Consider the following 20,967-nt stretch of genomic DNA (forward strand, 5'->3'; position numbering starts at 1 on the left):
GTTACCATATTACCCAGCAACTGTACTCCTAAATATCTACTCAAGAGACATGGAAACAGATATCTGTACAAAACTTTTATATAAATATTTATAGAAACCCTATTCATAAAAGCCAAAGAGTGGAAACAACCCAGTTGTCCATCAACTAATGAAAAATAAGCAAAATGTGATAATTTAATCCAATGGAATATGATTCAACAATAGAAAGGAATGAAATACTAATACAAGCTACAGCATGAATGAATCTTGAAAACATCAGGCTAACAAAAGATGCCGATTGTAAAAGACCTCATATTATATGACTTCTATTATGCAAAAAGTCCAAAAACGGTAAATGCATAGAGACATTTGGGGGATAAATGTTATGTTTATTGTTGCTCAACACTTCCAATACAGTAAAAACACTGAAATGTAACTTTCAAGCAGGACTTTTATAGTATGTGAATTATATCTCCATAAAGCTTATGTAAATAGAAACAAGTGTTCCCCTTGATTATCATGTACATTTTGATTTTATGACAGCAAGATTCGATGTCAGATCTTTCATTTGAGATGGCTAATAATATAGGTCAGCAAGCGAAGATGATAATTTGGACAAAACCCAACCCCAAATTCTTGTTATGCAAATATCACTGCAGCTTTTGGGAAAAACAATATGAAAAGCAAGGTTTCAACAATGTTGTTTTAAAGCATTCTGTTCCACCTAGGACAATTATCTTTTTCTTTTTCTTTCTTTTTTTTTTTCTTCTGGGAAGGAAGGAGGAAAGCTGTTGCCACAGTGGCCTGTGCAAGATAAATTCCTCCAGGGTGAGTTGGGAGTTATTTCTCCCCAGGGTCACATAGTGAGTGGGCCAGAGGCAGAGGGCAGGAGAGCTGTGACATTACAGACCAGCGAATCCGTGGAGTGTAAGCAGGTGGGCCCCCGGGTCCTGGTTGTCTCATTCCTGGAAGGGTGTCTGCCTCCCCACCTGGGTGGGGTGAGTCATCCTGCCCTTCCCACCAGGGTAGATGTGGGGAATCTGGGGCCTGCTGTGGGGGAGGCCCCCTCCCACGGGAGGTCCCTGTGGACTGTGTGGGTCTCCCCCTTGTCCTTGCTGCCATATGACCCCCACCCCATTGTGTGTGTTGTTTGGATGATGCTGTGTCTCATTGAAACAGGGGCTGCCTCCTTTCTCAGGGTGACCAAGTTAGATGACTGCTTTTGGAATGACTGTCTCTTGACTGTCTCTGACTTAACTACTTGGGGGGTAGGGAAACAAGGGTACACATTTCCTGACACTTGGTGTCCCCCAGGACAATGGCATCTCTCAGCTACATCTTGGTTCCCTATGTGGGTCTCAACACGGTCAATGCAGCTGAGTCTGGGGGAGGCAGCCTACTACCCACCTCCACCCCAAGGTTGGCAAGGGTAGGGGAAATACTGCAAGAGGACTAAGTTGGAGACTCTGTCTAATCTGAGTCCATTGGAAAATTAGGAATTTGAGGGTCTCATGTGGGGTCCAGTCACAGGCTGGTATGTGGGGAAGAGGAGAGGATGCCCCAGGTCAGACAAAGGTGGAGGGTGGGATGAAGGCCAGCTTGTCGTGAATGATGGAGTCTTAGACTACCTGTAATGAGATGGGGATCTGTGCAGTTACATGCCCCTGCCTTGCCCAGGACAGTGCAGAGGGGTAGCTAAGATCAGAGAGGGTGGGCAGCCGGCTCAGGGTCCAACAGTCCCTAGACTCTCATGGGCCAATGATCTTTAATGGGACGGAAATTCCTACTGCCACGGAGGTAGGGCTGATTTGAGATTAGGAAGCAAATTTTCAAAGTATAGATGACTTTGAAATCACTGCCTATGAAAGTATGAAGTTACAAAGTGAGCTGGTGTATTTGTCATTGATTCTTTTATAATGATAATGTGGTATTATTTTAAATATGAATTTATTCTCCTATTCCTGTCTCATTCAAAGCATTTTCTTCCTTCACTTTTATTAAGATTTAGATGTTTGTTCTCATATTAAAAACAATAGGATACCCCTAAACTATGAGAACCATTGTCTAAAACCACCGATTTGAACACATTCTTGGAAAGACGAAAGGAAAAGCTTGCAAAGCCTCTACTTTCACCCTCTCAGGCATCACCTTCCTCATACAGCTAATCTAAACCTCTCTGCTGTTTCCCACTATCTTGTGTATCTCTTGTCAGCAAGATCTGCAAATTACCCTCTAAGCATTCAATTCACATCTTGTAGTGTTTAATGTCTGTCTTTTTTTTTTTTTTTTGTCTTTTCTGTACATTAGTTCCTGCCAAATGCTTTCTTTGAAGGGAGAACAAAATAAATTTTGGCCACTAAGAAAGGCCAGAAACTAATTCCATCTTTGAAATGTCCAAGTGATGAAATAGCATTTTACTCTTTTTGGGTCATAGTTATGGAAGGGAGTGGAAGGTTTCCTAGTTCACATAAACAATTCCATCAACCATTCAAGGAAAGAAGTCTGAGCAAACGCATCGGGTCTGATATTCTTAGATCAGAGTTACACTTTCCAAAGCTTTAGCTGGGGGCTAACTAAGAATTTGTGCAACGTAGGTTGTTTTTATTCTTGGTAACCCTTAAATTCCTGGTTTAAAAAAAAAATTAAAAACAACTTTGAGGTTTTCTTCAATCCACTATCACTCTCAACAAACACTATTTTGATGAGCAAGGAGTCAATGAATCATAAACAGATGGACTAAATTTCTAATAAAATACTCATGAGTTTTAAAATTTAGATAGCACTATTCTACTTCCTGATATTTTGAACCTTGAAGTTTAAAAAATTGGTTGCAAGTTATGTGCCGATATTGAATTTTTTACCAAGCATTTCAAAGAAGAGACCAGAAGTCACTCTTCTGATTTTGGTTGGAGAAGTTTCACCTCACACTGCCTTTTAATTTTAATTTTTTTCTTTTTAAAAAGCTGCCAGAAGTCTCTAAGAGTCTGGCACGATTGTGATGAATTTGAGTACAGATGTCCAAAGTGAGCACCTCTAAGAAAACATCACTAGTGAGACCAACTACAGTTACAGTCACCACCAGTTAATTTTGTGGAGAGCAGGGGGAGAAAGAAAAACAGAATATCCTATAATTAGAATGCCATTATGATCGTTCAATAGGTTCCATGCTGTACTTCTGCTATTAACTTGTTGGACTGACTTTTCAAACCCAGGAAGCATTATAACATCCTCTTGTCCGTTTTTTTTTTTTTTTTCTGTCACTCATGTAGCAGTTTTCTCGCAGGTAATGATAATGTTCTGCTTTCTTTATCTCTGGTGAGAGAGACGGGAATGAGAGAGGAACCAGTAATGGGATCACAGGAATGAGAGTGAATGACAAAAGGAAAAGGGGGAGGAAGGGAAGGAGTGAGTGCCTGTAATGAGAGTGACAAATTAGTCACTGGAGGAGTCAAAGTGAGAAAGGACAGCTGTATAACACAGAAGTGCACAGGCACTGCTATCTCATTAGGGTTTATTAGCTGCAAGGAAATGGGGCGTGAGAGAAAGCCATGGCTCTGTGGAAGAGAGGAAGTTCTTCATTTATTATTTGGAGGGGTAGGGTTTCAGCGTTTTCAACCTTCCCTCCTCTCTCCCTTCCTCCTCCCTCCCAAGCAACATTACATATGCCTGATTTGCGTACTTCTCGAGATTCAGTGAGTATTTTTAATGTTCTGTGTGGACAAAGCCAACAACGCTTTATGGAAAAAGAAGGAAGAAGACATTATTTTCAAGATTCTAACATTATTCTCTTAATAGAAATGCCTTTGACCCCAAAATAGCTGATCAAGCTTTACTGGTATACCTAGTATGGGAGAAGTTATAAAATATTAGCATATTGTATGAGACTACCTTTACAAGCAGACTGAGAAAGCAGCTATCGCTGATTGAAGGAGTAATAAAAGTATTAACAAAGCAATAAAAGTTGCCCCAACACAGCAACTCACATTTAATCCCACCTGCTAGAAAGTTCTGCATTACTTTCGCAACTTTCTTCTTCCTTTTAAATAATGAATTTTTAACTTGAATTCCTTTGACTATTTCAGGATACCCAAAGAGCATTTATACTTTGAAGAAAACTAAACCATATTTCACAAAGGAAAAAGGATACAGGGTGAGAGAATGGGGTTGGGGGCTGAAACCACTACCTCTGTCCACTTTAAAGAGGTTTTTGGTGGAAGATGGAATCGGTTAATTATCTGTTACTCCATTTGACAGAAGTAGGATTACAGATTAAGAAGAATACAGAGGTCCAAGGAGCCTCAACAGGAATTGTTCGGTAATGAAGCAGAGAGTTTCCGATTGTGGTGAAATAAAACAGAGGCTAGATGCCACCTGAGAGCAATATTGATTAAGGGATGTTTGCATTGGGTAGGAATACAGCCTGTCTCGAGGGATCCCTTCTAATATCACTTTTATTCTCATCAATTACAACTCATATGAAGAATCACCTTTCCTATAAGGTTTTTGCCTTAATATAAACTCTTGACGGTTCTCTAGCTCTGGAGGAAAAAAATCTATCTAGGTTTCATTTTAAAACCTTACTGTTTAAACCATGTGAACTGGGACTAAACTGCTTGGCTGAAATATGGCATCCATCCCTGACTGAACCACATCATCACTGGAAGCCATTCTGGGTGTCACTGGATTCATCCATGTTTCAAATATGTTTCTATTTAAGCACCTGGACTACTCTCTTTCTAAACCAGAACATCTAAGTATTTGAGTCTGGAAAAACAAAATCCTCTCTCCCATTGTCACTTTATATTCTGTAACACTTAAACTTCTGAAATTGAAAGCTGAAAGAATTTCCTCTAAGATCAAATACAAGATAAGGATGACCACTCTCACCAGTTTTATTCAACATAGTTTAGGAATCCATAGTTTTGCAGTAGTCCTAGCTAATGCAATCATAGGAGAAAAAGAAATAAATGGAAACAAAATTGGAAAAAAAGAAGTAAAATTGTTGCTGTTCACAGATAACACGATATGATACATAGAAAACCCTAAAGATGCTATTAAAAAAAAAAAAAAACTACTAGAGCTCATCAATGAATTTGGTAGTTGTTGCAGGATACAAAATTAATGCATAGAAATCTCTCTTATTTCTACATAGTAACAGTGAAAGGTTGGAAAGAAAAATTAAGGAAACAATCCCATTCACCATTGCATCAAGAATGAAGTGCTTAGGAATAAACCTACCTAAAGAGACAAAAGGCCTGTACTCTGAAAATAATAAGACCTTAAAAGACATCAAATATGATACAAACAGAAGAAAAGATATACCATGTTCTTGGATTAGAAAAGTCAATGTTGTAAAAATTACCATACAACCCCAGGCAATCTAAAGATGCAATGCAAACCCTATCAAATAACCGATGGCATGTATCACAGAACAAGAACAAAATTTTTAAAAATTTGTATGGACACACAAAATACCTGAATAGCCAACACAATCCTGAGAAAGAAAAAATGGAGCTGGAGAAATCAGACTCCCTATCTACAGACTATACTACAAAGCTGCAGTCATCAAGACAGTATGGGATGGCACAAAAAGAGAAGAACAGATCAATGGAACAGGATAGAAAGCCCAGAAATAAACCCACACACCTATGGTCAATTAATTTTTGACAAAGGAGGCAAGAATATACAATGGAGAAAAGACTGTCTCTTCAATAAGTGGTGCAGGGAAAACTAGACAGCTACATGTTAAATAATGAAATTAGAACATTCTCTAACACCATACACAAAAATAAACTCAAAATGGATAAAAGACCAAAATATAAGACCATATACTATAAAACCACTGTATGAAAACATAGAGCTCTCTTTGACATAAATCACAGCAATATCTTTTTGGTTCTACCTCATGGAGTAATGAAAATAAAAAAACAAAAATTAAAAAAATGAGACAAACTTACAAAATTTTGCATAGCAAAGGAAACCATAAGCAAAATGAAAAGACAATTTACAGAATAGGAAAAAATATTTTCAAATGAAGTTATTGACAAGGGATTAATCTCCAAAATATACAAACAACTCATGCAGATCAATATCAAAAAAAAGCAATTAAAAAATGGGCATAAGTATATATGTATGTGTGACTGGGTCACCTTGCTATATAGTAGAAAATTGACAGAACACTATAAAACAGCTATAATGGAAAAAAATAAGAATCATTTAAAATTAAAATAAATAAATATTTTAAAAATGGGCAGAAGCTCTAAAGTGACATTTCTTATTCATTGTAAAACCACTGTAATAAATGAGGCTTTTAGTACTAAAAATAAATAAATAAACAGACATTTCTCCAAAGAACACATACAGATGACCAACAGGCACATGAAAAGATGCTCAACGTGAATTATTAGAGAAATGCAAATCAAAACTAGAATGAGGTATTACTTCACACCAGTCAGAATGGTCATCATCAAAAAGTCTACCAACAATAAATTCTGGAGAAGGTATGGAGAAAGGAACCCTCCTACACTCCTGGTGGGAATGTAAATTGGTACAACCTCTATGGAAAACAGTAGAGATTCCTCAAAAAATGAAAAAAATAGAACTATCATATGATCCAGCAATCCCACTCCTGGGCATCTATTTGGATAAAACCATAATTTGAAAAGATACACCCACCCAAATGTTCACTTCAGAACTATTTATAACAGCCAAGACTTGAAAGCAACCTAAATGTCCATCAACAGAGGAATGGATAAAGAAGATGTGATACATATATACAGTGGAATATTACTCAGCCATAAAGAATAATGAAATAATGTCATTTGCAGCAATATGGATGAAACTAGAGTTTCTCATACTAAATGGAGTAATCAGAAAGAGAAAGATAAATACAATATGATATCACTTATACATGAAATCTAAACAACTGATACAAATGAACTTATATACAAAACAAACAGACTTACAGACTTCAAAAACAAACAGTTACTAAAGGGTATAGGATGAGGGGAGGAATGGATTGGGATTTGGGATTGGCATATGCACACTACTGAATATGGAATGGAAGGTCAATGGGGACCTGCTGTATAGCACAGGGAACTCCACCCAATATTCTCTGATAGCTTTTATGGGGAAAAAAAAAATCTGAAAAATAATGGACATGAACATAGATCCTGAATCATTTTGGTGTACAGCAGAAATTATCACAGCAGTGTAATTCAACTATACTTCAATAAAACCTTTAAAAGAAAAAAAAACAAAATTCTAAAGTTAAGTTACATAAAATGTATTATTTGCAAAAAATGCAAAGTGAGTATTTTTAGTAGGAAGAGATAAAATTTAGCAGCTGATATTTTTCTATATAAAATTGATGGCTAGTATAACAAGCCAACAGATCCTTTTATAATACCAACCAGAAAAACATGGTAAATATGACTTAATAGGAAAGTAATAGATAGGGAAAGTGCAAATGTAGAAATATTGTTTAAGAAATTCTGCTCTAGGTTGAGGATAAAAGCGTAGCAGCATGATGACAACAGGATTTAAGGAAGTGAAGTACAGGATAGTCAAGTCTGTTTGGGTGTGATTTGAGTCAGGAAATGTTAGCTGGCTAAACTAGAGGAATTTAATAGTGTTTTTGGAACACCAGTAGCATAATTGTTCTGGAATTTTGGCAAAGGCAGAGTATTATAGGCCCTGTAAGGGAGATGGTTGTATCTAAAAGGAAGATAAAGAAAAATCAATGGCAAACCACTAATACCAAATTTTGGCTAATACACAAAGAAGAAAGATGACATCTCCTCAAGAAAAATTTTCACTTGTGGCAAAAATGCACTTTAAGTTGATTTAATGAGCACATACTTATCATTAACAGGATTAGATTGCACACTATTGGAAAAATATGACACATATATGATACTTGATTGTTTTTCTCCTGAGCAAATAGAGAATTGGGGATAAAAATCCATAATAGATACCAAACACTTTCACTCATCTTGAAATAACATGTTCAGTTTTCATGAGGTTGAGATGTAGGCAGATTTTTCAACATGGTAAGGTTGACCAAACTATAATTTAAAATATTTTCCATAGCTATATAAATCTTGTAAACAGTAGTAATAGGTGAGCTTTAGATGATGATGCTATAGGAACCCACCAGGCAAACAGACAATTGCCTACATTTTGACAACAGCAGAAAATCTGTTTTTCTTGGTAAGGTCTGATGGATAGAGTGTAAAGAACAGAGGCCTCAGAGCATGAAGACCCTGACACAATTCCTGGTTTACCACTGACTAGGAAGGCAGTTGTACTAAGGAATAGTTACTATCTCTGATTTTCATGAGCTAGAGTTAGCATATAAAGAAAACGCCACAATAGCAAGAAAATAACATTGTGATTATCTGTTTCATAGAGTTATTACGAGGGTCCAATAGTATGGCGTGTGTGAAAACACTTTCTAAGTTATAAAGTGCTATGAAATTATAAGCTATGATTCATCGCTCATCAAATACATTCACAGATGTTTCTAACAGTCACTTTAACAATAAAGGGCAACTTTAAATCCATGGCTCCAAACCAGCCATGTGCTATCATACTCAAACCTTAGTTGTTTGGTCCTCTAAATAGTCTGGGGTTAGCTTTCATTTTTATCAAAAGAAGGTTTGGTGAACCTGTTAATTTAATAATAACGTGGTCTTTTCAAGATTGGTCACTAGGGTTTAATGTTAATATCACTATCAGAAGAAAGGTCCTAAAAAGGAGAGCCTTTAAAGGAAATTAATAAACTCTAGTGGAGAACCTTAATACCAATCAAACAAAATGAACTGTCTTGCTAATGGACTTAAGTCTTTATCAATAAATCATGTAACTTTTTAAAGAATCATTCAAGATTTGGTTTGTGATTTAAGAAAAAATATGTTGTTAAACCAGAGAAAAGATGTTAAAAATCATTTGTAGATATGTCCTATGAAAATGTCCCTATGGTATAGTTATCTAGCCATATCGAGGGTCATGATTTGGATAGTATTTTAGGAGTTACCAGTAAAAATACAATACGTTATTGTTAGTAAGTATCAATACAACTTATTCTGCATGTCTATCTCAACAACCGTAAGAAATCACATCATTTTTTTTTTTTTATTTTCTGGAGTCCTTTAAAACGTGGATTGTTTTCTAGTCTAGTATTTTTCCAGTTCATTGACAACTGAGGCTATGAAATGTAGACAATTATAATATAAGTCTTAATTCTCTGGGCTTGGATGACTGACAGGTCCCAGGTGCTCTCATCTAGAGATGATATTCTCCGGGTGGCAGAGCATGGATCCAGGGTAGATTTCACAGGCAGTTAGGTTGATGGCTCTACAATTGCTTCCTGGTCTGTCACTTGCCTGCCTGTTGATGGGTTTCAATGGGCTCTCCAGGTCCCCTTAGGTGTAATTTTTTCTTGACTTCTCTTTGATCCTGAGGTAATGGAGCATTTTATCAATTTTAGTGAATAGGTCTTGATCAGATCTTTTTTTCAGAAGATCAACATTCTCAGCTGTTTGGTCAGGGAAAGCAGAGAAAAAGGTGAGGCAGGAGGCCTCTTTCCCTGTCTCTGGACGCTTTTTATGTTAACCTTTATAATGCATTCCAGCTGGCAGCATTCCTATAGCCATCCACAAGAGAAAGTTTTAAATAACACAGCAATGCTCAATGAACCCTATTTAGACTGAAAGGTCCCCTATCAGAGGCTCATTGGCAAGGGATCTGGATGGTGAGTTTTTCTAACCTTACCTATGTTGGGGTAGTGTGATTGTGGCCATTTCTGAATCCCTTTCTGAGTTTTAACATGAATTATTAAGCCAGCAGGATATACACATCCAATGCTCTCCAGGATAAAAGGAGAGTGGATGCTAAGCTATAGAAAATTCAGTTATCCATGATATTGAGTATTTGAAGATTGTTACTGTGGGCAGTTTGGTTCATCAGAGAGAGAAAGAAAGAGTTTTTCTTTTTTTAATTTTCAAATTAAAGGCAGTTATTAGAAAGCTACACTGGCACAAAATTTAATTAGATTTATCCTTGGCTCTTCATTAGCGTTCATGCAACTTTAAATTGATCGTGAAATGTCTTAAAAGAAATGGAGGGGCAGAGTTCCTCTCTTAGAAAAAAAAATAGTTATTTACTTTAAAATACTGGTTATAAGACAGGTAAAGACTCTTCTTGCGTTTGAAGTGAAGTATTTCTTTCAGAACTTGAAGCCTCTAAAATTCAGTGGGTCCTATTTTGTCAATCCCATCTCATTTAAGTGCATTTGAGTTTTCTGAAGGAAGCAACAGTACAAATATAATGGATTCTTGGAGACAGTTTTGATTTTATCCTATTTCATCTTCTCATGTAGGTTATTTCTTTAACGGTGTAATGCATGCAATTTAATGTTAAATTTAAAAATAAACCCCCTGCTAATTCAATATGTATTTATAGAATGCCTGTTTGTAGTTAATAAACGCACTGTTTTGGTACACGGACTACAGAAATGAATAACACACTTATTTTCAATGGGTTTTCTTTAAATTTTGTCTTCAAAAGCATGGCTACCATGACATTTCTAAGTTGTCTTCTCTCTGGCTGTTTGTTCTTTCTTCTGGCTGCTAGAAAATCAAATTAATAGTCCATTACTAGCATCTGGCCAGAATTATAATGCATGTAATTTTATTATTCTTACCTACTGTTTTAGCTTTATTTTATTTTTGTTCTCATTTCCTCATTTATGTAAAACTGGTTCTCTCATGAGCTGCCTCGTATTATATTTTAAAATGAAATGTGGCATCCCTATAAGGAAAAAAAAAATACAATTTTTTTTTTCTGTTCCAGTGAACATCTATAAGCCTGAATGTGCAGTGAGTTTTCCATAAATCATCATCGATTGATTGATTACAGTCACAAACCCAATGTTTTTCACCAAGTATTAGATTTTGTGATTGTTGGTGTCTTGCTACGTAGGGTTAGGAAAGAAGTCCTTTCCAACTATAGGTCTTTCTTTTGTGGGAGAATTGTTCTGCCCTCAGATTTCCACAGCAGAGATGGTTTTACAAGAACTAGACTGACACTAAAAACACGGGAGGGGAGGGTACCCCTGCTTTTCCCCAGTAGAGCTCTGTTTTAAGATGGAATGCGGCCAACAGAATCCCTGTATTTTGGATACTCAACCCTTTTACCACACAATTTCTTGTGCTTTCTTCACCAGGACTGATTATATATTAGCCAAGTTAATCATAGCAAGGGGGTGGGATAAGACATTTTAAAATTTCAAATACAGGCTTACAACACTGTAGAATAACACAATGAAGGCATTCTACTAATGAATATGGCAAACAGAGTTTGGGAGTGCTTATTTTGAATGTAGTAAGATGGGTTACATAGGACTCCTTTGATTCAGTCCCATCACCCTCTGCATTAATCATTGTCTTTGTAATTCACACGGCCTGCACCTTTGTTGAATGAATGAGTGGATAATCAGGACCTTATTACACAAGAGGCTCCAGTGGACTGATATTTCAGTGGGTGTTCTGATTGAGGTATACATAGAAACCATAAGCCTTCTTACTGTATTGAATCTCTATTATTTTCAAGATACTGCATTGAATACATAGTTGAATATGATGAAATCCTGATCTAGAACCTGCCCTCAAATTGTAAACCATGACCTAATAAAGGAGCTGGGAACACCACTTCAAATACTTATATGATTTGTCTATAAGTTCCACAAAGAGAAAACACAGAGTAATGAAAGTCAAAGCTTATGTCACATTAATTATGTGCCAGGAACAGTTCAATTACCTTCAATGTAGCAAATTATTTAAACTTTATGGGAACTCTTTGACATACATGTTATTATTATGATCTCTATCTTACAGAAGAAAAAAAGAAGGTAGAAGTTTAAATTTTCCACCTAAGGAGGCACATGAGGGCAACTGTGAAAAAATTACTTTGAGGAGTTCCTGTCGTGGCGCAGTGGTTAACGAATCCGACTAGGAACCATGAGGTTGCGGGTTTGGTCCCTGCCCTTGCTCAGTGGGTTAACTATCTGGCGTTGCCGTGAGCTGTGGTGTAGGTTGCAGACGCGGCTCGGATCCCGCGTTGCTGTGGCTCTGGCGTAGGCCGGTGGCTACAGCTCCGATTCAACCCCTAGCCTGGGAACCTCCATATGCCGCGGGAGCGGCCCAAGAAATAGCAACAACAACAAAAAAAAAGACAAAAAAGACAAAAAAAATTACTTTGAGATCCAGGCATTTGATAGAATAAATAAAATTGGGGTCTGGGCCAGATCATGAAGGATCTTACATAACAAATCATTTAATATTTAATGTGACAAGTATTTATTAAGTACTTCCAGGTACCAAGAAATGTCTTTGGAACGTGTGGATAGAGCAATGAACAGTGATATTCGAGATGATTTCCTCAGTGCCACACTGCCTTGTCCATTTTACTTTAGTTTTTATTCTATCTGAAATTAAATATTGTATCCTCTATTTGTACAGTGTCCCTCTTTTTCCTGAAGTCAGTTTTACAGAACTGCAATCGCTAAGGTGGACAGTGAATGCTTACGTTGTAAATTAGTGGAAGTTAATGAAAGTTAAGTACAGATTTAACCTTGGGATTTTGAACTTGCTACTCTCTTATCCTAAGACCCACTTCTGCCTGTTATTTGCTTAGCAAATTTCCTTATCTCCGTTAAATTATTTTTAACCCTTGCTCTGATCGTTTTACTTAATAGTGTAACCTATTCTTTCTTCACCTGCCCAACACTCCTGTTGTCCTTTATTTTGTTCTATTTTCTCTTTTCCTACAGGGTCATCACCATACAGCAAATTATTTAATTTACTTATGTATATACGATATATTTTGTCTGTCATGCCCCTTTGGAAAGGAAGTTCTATGAAGGCAACTGTTTACTGATATATCCAGAGTACCTAAACTGTGCTTATTTAATAAATGACTAAAAATGACAGAAAGTAAATGTCAGTGGGAAAAAAATAATCATGCCCTCTCCCACTATTATTTATTCTTATCTCTTATAACTTCGTTTCAAAACAAACAAACAAAAAAACATCAAGACAGAGCAGATAGGGGAGTTCCCTGGTGGTCTAGCAGGTTAAGGATCCAGCATTGTCTCTACTGTGGCTCAGCTCACTGCTACGGCACAAGTTCAATACCTAGCCTGGGAACTTCTGCATGCTGCAGGTGCAGTCAAAAAAAAAAAAAAAAAAAAGGGAGGGCAGATAAAGTTAAAACAAGTATGATTCTGCCATGACAGACTCTTCAAATCCAAGTCTAGGGTCTAGATCTTATTCACTGTAAATTATAAAATCAACAGTGGCGAGAGTGTAAGAGTTGAAATAGGAGTGATAATATGTTAATCCACTTCTTCTATTTTTGATGTCTGTTAGTAAATACTGTAAATGAAACTGCCAGGATTTTCAGTGAGGACTCCAAGCAGGGACTTCTAAAGAGCAAAGCCTGCAGGTTTTTTTGGAGAGACATTTTGGTTCATTTACAGAAACCTCCAGAAGTGTCCACTCTCAGTGGGACGGATTTGAGCTGAACTTCCTGATAAAGTCTCAATCACACTAGGCAGGCTGCAATCCCGTCCATGTTCAGAAAACATTTCGTTCCCTGGTCTCACAGGATAAGGAGCCACAGAGTACAAAGGTACTCTAGACCCAGAAAACTTAGCTAACACAAGGATTTATTCTGAATACAAGGGGCTAGGCATTTCTGTAATGAAAAAAAGACAAGAATATGATATTGTCTTCAAATATTTCCTACTTAAAATGTATAAAATTCTTTTTAAAATGGAGAACGTCAATTAAATTATGAAAACAAATGAAAATATCAGAATATATTTCTACAATAGAATGAGTGCTAGTAGCAGCATCTCAGGAATGGATTTCTATGCAATTCAACAAATATTTATGGTGTTAAACTATATTAATGTATTAATTCATATATTGCCTATTTGGATTATAGAGTCCAAACATACAAGTTGAATATGTCTGGTTGCAGTTTTCACCACTTGTTTATCGGATGCGAATTCTCTTTGTTTTTAAAAGCCAAATGGAACTGTAATGGAACTGAGAACATCTGAACACAATGCTGTGAGTTTGTAGTTAGAAATGTCAAATTTGTGTTTTGACTAACTTAATCAAACAGTTTTGTTTTTTAAAGTATTTATATAAACAATATGTAAATAATTCTCTTTTTTTCTTTTTTTCTTTTTTTTTTTTGGTCTTTTGTCTTTATAGGGCCACACCTGCGGCACATGGAAGTTCCCAGGCTAGGGGTCTAATCAGAGCTGTTGCTGCCGGCCTGCGCCAGAGCCACGTCTGCGGGATCTGAGCTACGTCTGCGACCTACACCACAGTTCACAGCAACCCCGGATCCTTAACCCATGGAGCGAGGCCAGGGATCGAACCTGCAACCTCATGGTTCCTAGTCAGATTCATTTCTGCTGCGCCACCACGGACCCTCAAAAATAATTCTTAAATTACACGTTTAATTGAAAATGAAGCAAACCAAATGAATAGAGCAAAAAATATACCAAAGATATTTGCCTAATAACTAAAAATGTAATCGTTAGAATTTTTGCATATTTTACTTTTTAAAACTTTTACCTGACAATTAGCTGCATAGGCAATAACAGAATAGTATATAATGAATTTAATATGTAATTTTGTCCAAAGTATTAAAGTATTTCAAAGAAAAATGAGAGGATATCACAGTTACTTAAAAAGGGATACAAAGAAAGGAAGCATTTTGTGTCTCACCATGCACATCAATGCAGTTTAACAGCAGCAACAATTACTATTTTACTATCAAATCAGTCTGCTGCACAACATAAAGTTCCTATAATGTAGGTGTGTCTATAAAGTTTTAAAAATTGAAAATTTTCAATAAGAATGTTTCCTATCAATATACACTTAGCAATGTGTGGAGTTGAACATACTAAATCATTATTATTTCCCTTTTATTTAAAAATAATCTTCCTTTAGTTTCATCACTATTAATTTTGCTTATTAAGAGTGACATAGAGAACACTGCATTGTGTACTGATAAATATTTGAGGAGTTCCTGTTGTGGCTCAGTGGTTAATAAATCTGACTAGCATCCATGAGGACACAGGTTCAATCCCTGGCCTTGCTCAGTAGGTTAAGGATCCGGTGTTGCCCTGAGCTGGTGTAATCTGCAGATGTGGCTTGGATTCTGTGTTGCTATTGCTATGGCGAAGGCTAACAGCTGCAACTCCAACTCAACCCCTAGCCTGGGAACCTCCATATCCATCGGAAAAAAAAAAGCAAAAAGCAAAAAAAAAAAAAATTCAACCATCACTACTTTTGATCACTACTTTTCCAATAACTGGACTTTAAGACAGTAGGCACTGTAGACACTCCCCACTCTTATCTTTACATTTGCTTCTATATCCGGGAAGATATACTACTTGTCAACACCCAGTATGCTTACAAGTCTATATTTTTGTGGGGCTATCGTGCCAAAAAAAAAAGTGTACTTTTTAAATAACTTTTATATGAGGTCAAGTCCGATGCCTAGGTAAATTTATGAACCTTGTCATCTAACATAACACTACAGAACTGTTTATTTTATAAAGTAAATAATATGCAATGTTGTTCATGTGTCACAAGAAATTTTTTTCTTTTCAGCTACTTGTCAGCAGCTTATTTTTTTCAAAAAGAAAGTGTAGATATGTTGAGGAGAGGCAACATATCTTCACTTATACTCTGGCTCTGTATAAGTGGATCCCGGTCAAATGTTTATTGGATGCTGCTTCAGATAATAGCCTTTATGGGATTTAGTGATGTATCTTATTGCAACTTTTTGTGTTTTATAGACATTCTCCAGATAAAATAGCGCTCCAGTTTTCATCCCAAAAGACCAATTCTATTGTTGTTGAAAATATAAGGACTTCATCATGGTTCAAGACTCAACATCAAGTAGGCTTGGATGAGTAAGACACAGACCTTGAACCTAACTTCCAACAAGGCAATTGGAAGAGGAAGAAGAGAGGATGTCACAGTCTAGTGCTGTGACATCCCTTGACCTTTTACATGCATTTTGTTTTCTTTATTAAAGTATATTTGATTTACAATGGTGTGCCAATGGTGTGCCAATTTCTGCTGAACAGCAAAGTGACTCAATCATATACATATATACATTTTTTTTTCATTTTATCTTCCATCATATTCTACCCCAAGAGGTTGGATATAGCTCCCTGTGCTATGCAGTAGGACCTCATTGCTTATCCATTCTTAATGTAATAGTTTGCATTTTACATACACTTTGGATCTCACAATCCTACAACCAGGTTAACGGAACTCATCTGAGATCCCTTGACTTCTCAGTGGTTAAGCTTGGAATGGAAGCCAGAATGATCTGACCCAATGCCCATGCTTTTTCCTGCACCATACTGCCTCTCCTTAGCATGCTCAATCCATTAGGATGCTGTCATTCAAACCCTCCTTTTTTATCCCAGGTGCAATAACTGCATCCTTGCTTTTGTTTCTGTATAAAAGCCCTGCCTCAGATTTCTGCTGTCTTTCCATCTATTTCCAAAAAGGAATACAAAAACCAATTAGCCTATAACGTAGAGAAATTCCGTTATAAAACATAACACCTCTGCTGCAGGCCACTCTCTCTAGTCAGTAGGAAGCGTTCTCTGTCATGTGTAAGGCAAAGGGAAGGAAAGCATTAACATCATCTAACATGTCATATTAGATGGGGGAATTATTTGGTACTGGGGCAAAATCAGGTTTGTGCCATGTAATATAATGCTAATTAGTGAAAAGGGAAAAATAATGAATTTGAAGGAATGCCATATGGCAGGCCAGAACCTACTCAAAACATGTATTCTATGAACAAGTAACTCTTTTCCAGTTGGTGCCCAAAGTTATTTCAGAAGATTTCAGTATCTCTTATTGAAGCCCAAATTTTAAGTCCCTGCAGAACCCACAAGCTTCAGGGTCTGGACAAAGGGACTGGACAAAGGGACTTTTCAAGTTTCATGCCATCCTTAGATTTTCCTGCACCAGCTGTGAAAATCAATTAGCCCTGGTGGAAGCCGAACTGCTCTATGTTCTCAATAATGAAAAAGGCCAACTGCACACTGGCAATTTTCTCTGTCCTTACAAAGACTAATGGGGACTTTGAATCTTTTTTCACTGCTCCATAGAATTGCCTTTAACTTCTATTTTGAAAGTTGCCAGACATGCCAGGAGATTAACACAGAAGACTCTTTGGAATGGCAGGAAAATTATACCATTGCACACCAGTGACATTTGTGACTCCCTCAGGCTGGTATGCAGGCATCACAGTCAAAACAAACACCTTCCGAACACACTGCAGAACTCAACTCCCCCTCACTCTTCCTCCCTTGATAAAATGGAAATGGCTGATGGTACCTCATCAACTTTAAAGCCCCAGGCAGTAGCTCAGATAATGCTTCAAGAAAACAATGAAGAGAAAATGCTAGTGTACAGCTGGACAGGGGGAATACCACTGAGATGAGAAGTGAGCACTGGGAAATACCATAAGGGCAGGGGTTCACTCAATGGATAAAGAGAACTGCGATTGCTTCTCACCATCCCACCCTTTGTGGAAGGGTGGCCATTTCTGTAGAGGAGGAAGAGAAAAGAAGCCCCTCTCCACCTCACCCTCTGCACCACTGTCAACACCATGTCCATCAACTACCTTCTTTATACAATAATAACCCCACAGTAAATTCTTCAGTCGGTTAAGCAAGGGTCCTCATCCTTGGCACTACTGAGGTATTGAACTGAATAACTCTTTGTTGGGGAAGTGGAGGGACTGCTCTGTGCATTGTAGGATGTTTAGCAGCATCTTTAGTCTCTACTCAATAGATTTCGGTACCCAATCTCTCCAAGTTATAATAATCAAAAGTGTTTCCAGGAGTTCCCATTATGGCTAAGAGGTAATAAACCTAACTAGCATCCATGAGGATGCGGTTGCAACGCTGGCCTCACTCAGTGAGTCAGGGATCCAGAATTGCCGTGAGTTGTGGTGTAGGTCACAGACGCAGCTCAGATCCAGAGTTGCCACGGCTATGATGTAGGCCAGCAGCCTGGGAATTTCCACATGCCTCAGGTGCAGCCATTAAAAACAATAACAAAAACAAAACATATAAGGTTTCCAGACATAGCCAAATATATCCTGTGGGTAAAATCACAGGAGTTAAGAATCACTGTTACAGTGATGCTTCCTTTAAGTCCCAAAAGAATTTGAAGACTCAGGGAAAATTCATGTTATCAAAAGTGCTGAGTATGTAGGCAAACTGTCTCTGATATATACTGGCTTTATATTTATAATGCAATTAAACAAAAGGTAACTGGCTTTTATTACATGCTTTTAAATACACATGGAGATAGAAAACTAGATGAAACAAGGTTTCATTTACAATACTATTAAATGCAAAGATATTGATTGTTTGGTTATTTATTATTTTGTCTCACGTTATAAGTGATGCTGCATTCTCACATAGGTTATCTCATTTGTCTCACAGGTGAGAAAATCAAATTAGATTCCCATTTATATTGTGGAAGCAGATACAATGAATTCAAACAAGTTGCTAGAGAGCAAATGTCAAGCCTTTTAAAATAAAAATATTGCCTTTTTCTATATAACAGTCTTTCTATGTACTTGAAAAATAAGTCATATTTTGTACCTTAACAGTGAATAAAATTTTAAGTATTTTATTTTATTTTACTGGCCATACCCATGGCATGCAGATGTTTATGGCGCAGGGACTGAGCCTGCGCCACAGCAGTGACCTGAGCCACCACAGTGACAATGGCAGATCTTTAACCTGTGAGGCCACCAGGGAAATCCAAATTTAAGTATTTTAATTAAAACTGAATTATAAGGGAAGAAAGACTGAATTAAGCTTAGATTCTTTCTCTTCAGTCAAAATTGTCCGTTCAAGTAAAAATAATCAACAATTACCCTGAGCAAGCCACTGTATTCATAGATGATATGGAAGGCATAGAATATGGAATTATGGTTAGATTTGGTAGAAAGTATTTATTAAATAGAATGTGGTAGATTCAAATACTACAGTAAGTAAAACGGCTACAAATTCCCATTCTTGTATGGATAGTCCTTGACCTTGAAACTCCTTCAAGTAAAGGGTGAAGCATACATATTTTTCTACTCTATATCTGGATTTGGCTAGGTGACTTGCTTTGTCCAATAAGTCATAGAAAAAATAGCAAAGGTAGAAGCGTGAAAGTGCTATTACACTGGAATTTGCCCTTTCTTTCAACTCTGCCAACATGACCAGGTAAACAAGCCGAAGATAGCTTGCAGTATAATAAGTGACAGATACAGAGGCAAGTCACTGATATTGTCCAAGGTGACATCCCGCCAAGCCCTTACCTATGAAATCGAACATGCTAGGTCAAGCACTGTCTGACCAGAAGACTGCATTTTGGTCTGAACTAGCTCAGACCAAAAGAATTGCCTGGAGGAGATACAGAATCATGAGATAATCATTTGTAATCTTAAGCCACTAAGTTTTGGAGCTATTGGTAGCAGAAAAAGCTAACTAATACATTTATATAAGTAGAAAGCTTTAAACTGGCAAGCAAACTACAATAACCAAGCTGGAGATCAAAATGAGTCTGTCACATGGTCACACTGCCTTTCATTTAAGTGACTTGTGACAAAAATATCCATTTGGTGAATTTCTATAATAGACTGAAGGTCATAACTGAAGAATGGACACTATATAAAGTCAGTTATATTCTACTGTGCTTAAGCCATAACCTCTATCATCATCATCCTCATCATCATCCCCCCTTGCTCTGAGACAGGTGTAGAGTCTTTTATCCGTCTCATTGTCTTCATCATGGAAAAAAATAGTAATACTCACTACCTCGAGTTATTATAACGAGGAACTCTGACTCCAGGAGTTTGTTAACATGTCCAGAATCCCATAGCTACTAAGTAACAAGGTTAAAATTTGAACCCAGGCCTTTACAATGTCATAGGTCATGTTCGCAGTCACTACTCTCGCAATCTTATTTCAACTGATTCAAATTTCTTTAAACTGGAGTCTGTCGTATTTTTCCATTGGTCCATTCATTCATTCACTTAGGCATGACTGGATGCACTTGTCAAACTTAAAATGCATAATATTTGCCAAATTATTATTATTTTTTTGCTTTTTTGGGGGGGAGCGGCACCCACTGTACATGGAGGTTCCTCAAGTTATTTTTAATACAGTTAACAAGATAGACATTGTAAAGCTGATTACCTTACCTACTCTTACCCATCCACCTCCTTCATGCCACCTATCCTGAAACAGTTTTCTCTGTCTGCATTTTTTTTACACATTTGGTGAGATTTGCATTTAGAATTATAATGCACTTTTAAAGCTTGTGTTAAGTCACATTCTCCAGAAAACAGAATCAATGATCCATATGTGTGTGTGTGTGTGTGTATATATATATATATATATGATATGAAAAGAGAAGAGAGGAGAGATTTATTGTACCAAATTGACCTGTGCAATCACAGAGGCTGAAAAAAATCTCATGATCTGCTGTCTGCAAACTGGAGGCCAAGATATGCTGGTGGTATGACTCTAGTTCAAACACCAAGGCCTAAGAACCAGTGGGGTCTAATGACATAAGTCCCAGTTTGAATCCAAAGGCCCAAGAACCAGGAGCACTGAAATCTGAGGGCAAAAGAAGATCACTGTCCCAACTCAAACAGAGAGAGCAAAGTTGCCCTTCTTCTGCATTTCTGTTTTATTCAGGCCCTCACTGGACTGGATGATGCCACCTGCCCTGGAAAGGTGCATCTCTTTACTCCGTCTTCGACTCAAATGCTAAAAATCTTTTTCTAGAAATGTTCTTACAGACACATCCAGAAATAATGTTTTACCAGCTCTCTGGGCATCTCTCAGCCCAGACAAGT

The 20,967-nt window shown here is 37.2% G+C and overlaps 1 long non-coding RNA gene across 1 annotated transcript in view; it reads left to right on the top strand.

Annotated features, from left to right (window-relative positions):
* The window catches only part of LOC125136430 (uncharacterized), a 117,796-nt gene extending 101,673 nt beyond the window's left edge, over nucleotides 1-16,123 (top strand). The window contains exon 2 of the long non-coding RNA XR_007137186.1: nucleotides 15,866-16,123. This is a non-coding gene — a long non-coding RNA (uncharacterized LOC125136430). The remainder of the gene's footprint in view (nucleotides 1-15,865) is intronic.
* The last annotated feature ends 4,844 nt before the right edge of the window (nucleotides 16,124-20,967 follow it).

The sequence above is a fragment of the Phacochoerus africanus genome, chromosome 9 (genome assembly GCF_016906955.1).
Source record: "Phacochoerus africanus isolate WHEZ1 chromosome 9, ROS_Pafr_v1, whole genome shotgun sequence".
Lineage (NCBI taxonomy): Eukaryota > Metazoa > Chordata > Mammalia > Artiodactyla > Suidae > Phacochoerus > Phacochoerus africanus.